This window comes from Ascidiella aspersa, chromosome 8 (assembly GCF_963924565.1).
Source record: "Ascidiella aspersa chromosome 8, kaAscAspe10.2, whole genome shotgun sequence".
NCBI lineage: Eukaryota > Metazoa > Chordata > Ascidiacea > Phlebobranchia > Ascidiidae > Ascidiella > Ascidiella aspersa.
This window is the reverse complement of record NC_139454.1, coordinates 18,941,547-18,948,503: the sequence shown is the minus strand read 5'-3', so window position 1 is coordinate 18,948,503 and position 6,957 is coordinate 18,941,547. Positions and strand designations below refer to the sequence as shown.

Genomic DNA, 6,957 nt, shown 5'->3' with positions numbered 1-6,957 from the left:
ACAATCCAGATAATTACTTTCTAATATTAGACAACACTCCTGTACCAGTGGGATTTTCTTGAAGCATTTTAAAAACCATTTGCAGTATTTTGGGTTTTTAACATTAAGTATTATGCTAAACTTGCAGCATTTTACAACTTTTTTGAGGTACACTGCCTCAGCATGAAACCTATGTGCTCTGTCATCTGCCCTGTAACATGTAATTTTGTAACCTGTGCTGCTTGATTTCGTTAATACAGTAAAAGCAACAGTGAATACGACTGATTTAAAGATTTTTAAGGTTAAATGAAAAAGGTGTAAACTGAACATTATAATCATTTAAAAGTAAGTGAATTGATTGATTGAAATAAAGTTCAAATAAATATAATCATTCAAAGAAATGAATTATTTAGAAGATTCAATCCAGTTCAATCTTTCAAAAAGCGGGAGCAAAATTGATTCAAATTTCATTCAACTGTATATTTCGACAGGTGAGACATGACCACCGTGCTATCTGACTCCACTAAGTCGAAACTAAGACAAACTTTCATTGTAATTTAAGGAGCATACTGTCCGGTCGCTTATAGATTTATTGTAAATTCACATAATTTAGTATAGCTCGCTTTTAATAAAATGGCTTACAGCGCAGTAAAAACACGTGTTGCCAGTAAGGCGTGCATTGTTGACTGTTTTTGCAGTAGAAAGGACACGACTAACGTTGCAGTAAAAGCGAATGCGTTGAGGATTAAAACTGGCCAGTTAACGAGCAGGATGCAGGGAAAGGAAATATACCAGAACGACTTAACCAGGCATTTAGCACACGCACAACGAACACAGTAAATAACACATACAGACGGTGGGACCTCTACACATCTTTTTTTAGAGTGAGGGTAACTGAAACTTTTGAATGCGTATTGTGTATTCAGTGATCAAACCCTTCTGGAGTCGGACTGGCCAACAGCCTGGTAGAGCGAAGGTCCCGGTGTGACCACAGGTCATGAGTTCTAACCTCACAGCCGGCTAGTTGTTTTTCTAGCCTGGCCATGTTTTGCCTTATAATCCGGATCAAACCGGCTGATTTCGGTAAGTCCTTTCGAAGGCATCTTACGTTGTGCCAAGGGTAACCCAATAATAAACCGAGGTACAACAGGAATTTCAGCAACCTACAGTATTGCTGAAAGTGAGTTTTATTGAACCTGAATCTTACCTGAACATAGCAAATAATTTTATTCATTTTATTGTTGTTGTGTGGGTCTAGGAATTTTCTTATATTGCTTCTCTGAAATAATACTGAAAGTAGGCTACCTTTTGTTGACTGAGGCCACAAAATGCAGTAACACCATTTCATCTTTACTCTAAAGGTATAATATTCTCAATTTACCTGCAATCAATAGCCCTAACATCTGTACAGGAGTTGCTTCCTATTGGACACATGTTACACTTGTTTGACATTAATTCGTCAACCAATAGTACTGGTTTGTAATCGCTGTATTACACACCATATATTTCGTTTGAAATATTTCAATTGCAGTTGACGCTCGGAGTTCGTTTGTAAGATTATGTCGATTTAATCAGACATAGTCTGATAAACGTCAATAAAGCAAGTAACGTTTTGTTTTGTAATATTTTTTTCTGTAGGATTATAAGACGATTTTTCATATATGTCATGTAATATATCAAATGTTTAAATTAAGAAACGTAGTGTTCTGTGTAATATGCTATAATTGGTATGTTTTTAAGAAATTATCTTTGGTTATTTTATTGTAATGTTTTTAATCGGTTCTGCCTTTTTCAGTTTTGGCATCAGTTTCTCCTAGAACAGGGGTTCCCAACCTTTTTCCAATACCGTACCACTTGGACGTTTTCTTACGCCACGCGTACCACTTCTTCTATAACAGTGGTTCTTCACCTTTCTTCTACCGCGCCCCCCTGTGGTAATTGTTCTGTGCCTTGCGCCCCCCTTAGATATTAAACAACAATAATACAGGAAATTTGCAGTGTGAAGCGCGAAAGAAATTGAGTTTATTTGGTTTGTATTGGCTAAACCTCAATTTTCGAGACACACAAAAGCTGCTCGTGCTCGATATATTGGTTTTCATCGAGCTAATTTTGACAAACACGTTGAAATATTGCGTTAATCGTGTTTTCAAAGGGGTGATGGCACACAATATAAATCTTTATATTGCAAATAACATTACAAATTGGCGCAATGAAGTCGGAGTTCCCCCCAATTAGTGATGCGCAAAAAGTTGTTAGTAGTTTGCGCAAAGCGCAAAATGTTTTGTAGTTTTGTTAAAATTGGCAAAACACAGTTTGTGGAGGGTGGCATGCTGCACAACTTAGATCTTCTTCAACCATATCATACTGTTCTGAATAGGCACAGCCCCAAAGTTCGGAAAATCGCTAAATTATTATCGCGTTTCTTCAGTTTCTTTTCTAAACATGTTTAATTTTGATGTTATGCATCAGACAGCATACAAGCAGATTTAGTAACTAAAGCAACATGGAACTCTGATAAAACATTATAAATAGTTAAATATTGGAATAGAGCTTGCGCCCCCCTAAGAGTTGCTTGGCGCCCCCGGTTAATAACCACTGTTGTAGAACAACTATTTTGATCGAATCATATTTTTGCCTATTTTTAGCTTACAACTAGCAGTTCAATGCTAAATCAGTAGATGGTATCTATCAAGAGCAATCGTTTGACATAATTAACGCCCACTGCTCAACAGCGTTGTACGCTTTACAAAGCAACTGTGCTGCTTGTCGACAATTAATATGACCTGTCTTTTGAAGATCGTTATGGTACGAAACAACAGGAATAATTACGTAACAATGAATAGGCTTTAGGGAATTTTTTTTGTAAAAAAACAGATCAACAAAATATAAAGTTGTCAATCCAGGTTTTTTGTGAAAAAAAAGGAAGGTACTCGCGTACCACCTGGAAAACCTTCGCGTACCACTAGTGGTACGCGTACCACAGGTTGGGAACCCCTGCCCTAGAATGTTAGGCCTACCATTTATAGTTTTTAGACTAAAAAGAAGCCTTTTAAAACAAGTGTCTATACCTCTACTGAGAAGTTATATGCCTCCTTGGCAGCAGAATTAGTACATTGTCATTGGACTGCAAATTCAAAACAGACATCAAAACATGAGACAATAATCGGCACAGCCACGTGTTTCGATACACTACACAATATACAACACCTGCAGTACAAAACAATTCCTAGTACGGGGTAACGATTTTTCAATTCATGGATTCGTCGATTGACACATTATTTCCTTGAACGGTTTTTGTCTCCCTTTACAGACAACTGGTTATTTCCGCGAATAGAACATTATAGGCCTGCGAAACAATTGTATGGTAACCTAAAAACAATTGCCTAATACGCCTTCAAACAATCGTCAAGCAGCCCTACAAAGAATTGTCAATTTATAATTAAATCTATTAATAGCGTTGTTTTTTGTGACTTATTGTAGATTTTAGACAAACAGTGTACCATGAATACAGAATATATTATCTCGAGGCCCGCGACTCGCAAAAGGTTGCCGACCCTTGTCCTACCCCAACACAAAGATGGTAAAAATAAGGTACAAATGCTTTTATACACTGACAGTGTTAACTTGACTAATCCTAAATCAGTTTGCAAATCTATTTTATGTTAAAATAATTTTATTAGCTTTATATACCCATTGTGATAAACCCTCTAGGCCAGGGGTGTCCAACAAGCGGCACGCGTGCCAAATGTGGCACGCGACCTAATAAAAAATGGCACGCAAGCCCCCCAAAAATACTAAAATTGTTTTTTAGCAATTTTTAAAAAAAATACAACTTGTTATTCAGTCAATTGTCAAAAAATACTAAATTTGTTTGACACCCAATTGCCATTGTTTGTTCACAATATAAAACAATCGCGGCAATTACGACATCTAACAATTACATCTGATAGTATAACATTGTACTGTGGTGAAGGGCTGGAGGCTAGCATTAACATAGCTTGGTGTGAAGTTACAATAGTTAGCTCACCGACGGACAATTAGATGCAGTAATGCGCATTTCTACTACACAGTGTTTCAAGTTTAAATAAACGTTTTTGATTTTGGTAAAAAAAGCGATTCTATGATTAAAAAGAATTGGCTTGGTTGCGAAACTTTGGCACGGCAAGAAGTTATAAGATAAAAATTGGCACGCCGGCATGTTTGAGTTGGACACCCCTGCTCTAGGCGTTTATTTTTGTTATGACTATTAAGTCAAAGGGCAATAGTTTTAAAACAATTTCTACTTTCAATCATTCAAAGGTAAATTCTTACAGGAGTTAATCCCTGATGTAGCCGAAAATTAGAGTCCTGTCGTTGTTTACAAAAATTGATGTATACCTACGTTACACCTCACATACTTTTGTATGTGTGGTTTGTTCTTTTGGCTGCTTTATGAAACTTGAAACTTGATTTAGATCAGGGGTTCTTAACCTTTTTTGTATGATTTACCCTTTTAACAAAGATGAAAATCAAATTTACCCCCAATATATAAAATAGTGCTCATCTATTGAAAAACGAAAGTAACAAATCACGTACATGAGGTATAATCCAGGAGTCGGCAAACTTTGTCTACACTGTCATTCGATTAAACACCAAAATTAAACACCTGAAATGGGCGAAAATGTAACATGTTTAAAAATAAACGTGTTTAAATTTCAGGTGTTTAGACGTTTTGCCGTTTATTCGGTCAGGTGTTTAGGGCTAGTATTCAGTGTTTCCAAATCAATTCCACAAAAATTTCATTAGGTAAACCAGTTTATTGTGCGAAAAAGGTGAAAAACAACACAAAAAGCTCAACACAGTTAAAGTTGAAAAAAAGGGTTAAACTTGAAAAGGAAAACTATACATTAAAAATTGAAGTGCTCATATTAGAAATAAAAAGAGGTAGGAAAACAGAAAACATACAATGGAAGTGTTTATGCAAACAGAAATATGTATGCGACATAAAATAAAAAAGAGAAAAAGTAAATAAAAACAACAAAAGATATATATATATATTTTTTTTTAATAAGGTTGGGTCTTTAGTAGGTTGTTTGAAACCAAATTGAGTAATAGTTCAAATTTTTTTTGCAAACAAAATGTGATAAAAAAACAGAAAAAGTAAAAAAAAAGCACAGAAAAAGGAGATATATTACAAAGTTAAAACCTTTATTATAAGATTTATAATTGCTATGCTTGGCAAATTTTCACGGTGGGGCCTTAATTAAGTGGTTTAAAAACATATAAACACAGAGCAACAGGGTGGATAACTTAAATCCAGTGCATATTAACAGGCTCGAATATTAATGAAATATAACTTAACAATTCGTTCAATAAGTGTTGTTCTTCCACAAATTTAATGTCCATCCACTAATATACAAATGCAGAAACGCTGCTGTGCCGTACAAAGGTTTGCCTGTTAAAGGCCTTAAAGAGTTCTTCTTTAAGACGAGTTGATCATGGCTGCCTAAAAAATAAAATGGAGATCAATATAATATACTGCAATAATTAAATTATACACTGTCACTGAACAACTTTTTATTCATTTGCTGTTATTCACCAAAACCACTACATGCCACGTCATAAAACTATGTTTTAGTTTGTCACCTATCACTACACAAGCATATTATTATGATGTGTTCTAGGTTTGGTGGCAATGTACTCTTTAAGCATAGCATGAGAAAATGTATTAATTAATAGTTATGTTACACTGTAATTTAATGACAGCGCAATGATTACAAAATAAGTTCATTTTTATTTGTATTGATATTTCCATGACCCTCTAAAATTAAAAAAAAGGTTTAACCCTACTTTGAAAACCAATTAAACCATTAAATAATTTCAGATAAAAAGTAAAAATGTGGGCCAGAATATTGTATTGGCCATTATGTTCTATTAAAATAGTTGCTTAAACTAGTGATACACAATATGACCTAAAAAATTTGCCCATTACTGGGACATGCAGACCAAACATTATACACAAGTTGTGTAACACAACACACATAAATTAAATATCCATTTAACTATGTATTTACCACAAATTTTAAAGTTCGATAAAAGAACTTAAGAAGAAAATTTGAGTTTGTTTACCTTGTGTATCAATTTCAGTAGATCTGTACTCTTTTGTTGTTTTCCGCTTGAACTTTGTCACAGACTTTCATTTTACCATCTTACACTGGATTTAAATTCCTGTAAATAAATAAAAACTATAATTATGTAAACTATATCATTTTATTAAAGGGTGAGTAGCATACCAAAAGTACTACAGATTAAATTTTACATTTAAAGCTTGAATGTAATATTTAAACAATGGAAATCATAAATTAAAACTAAAAGACATATTAAAGTACTTCAGAAATTTTACAGAGATTAAAAAAAATAATTTTCTGGCTGCTACTCCCAAAATAAAAGCCAAAAGCGAATAAACTATATTAATGTAAAACATGTAAGTAAAATTTACTTACATTTTTAACCTAATCTCCTGTGAACCAAGTTTTTTTGAAGCCGAAAGAGCAAAAGTTTGCTGTCAATGATCAGCACCCTGAAACAAAGAAGTGTAATCTAAATACCTTTAATAATTATGAATTTAATAATACTTGATTGTTTAACAGAATAATTAAATTACTAGTTAGGAGTGGACAAGAAATAGCTTACAAACCTGTTTCATTTAATCTCTTCATGTCTACATGTGTAAGCACCAAACTATTATGAAATAGTCTTTTAAAACTTTCATTGCTTTTGGATTTATGAATGAAATACCTAAAACTCTGAAACAAAAATCCAATTTCAGGCATTTCGTTTTCGCTTGGAAAACTTCTTTTAACATACTTTTCACATCCTAGACCTGTCAGTCTTGCACAGCTAATGAAACATTATTACTACACTTCTATCAAAAAGCAAACCAAAATAAGTAATATTTATATACATCACCACTATACACTTCAGTATTTGTTTAACATC

The 6,957-nt window shown here is 33.8% G+C and overlaps 1 long non-coding RNA gene across 1 annotated transcript; it reads right to left on the bottom strand.

The window, feature by feature from the left end:
- Positions 1-4,958: 4,958 nt before the first annotated feature.
- Positions 4,959-6,754, bottom strand: LOC146136706 (uncharacterized). The gene is made up of 4 exons (XR_014501621.1): positions 6,656-6,754; positions 6,462-6,538; positions 6,088-6,186; positions 4,959-5,464 (listed from the first exon to the last, which is right to left on the bottom strand). It is a non-coding gene; the product is annotated as an uncharacterized LOC146136706 (long non-coding RNA).
- Between the last annotated feature and the right edge of the window lie 203 nt (positions 6,755-6,957).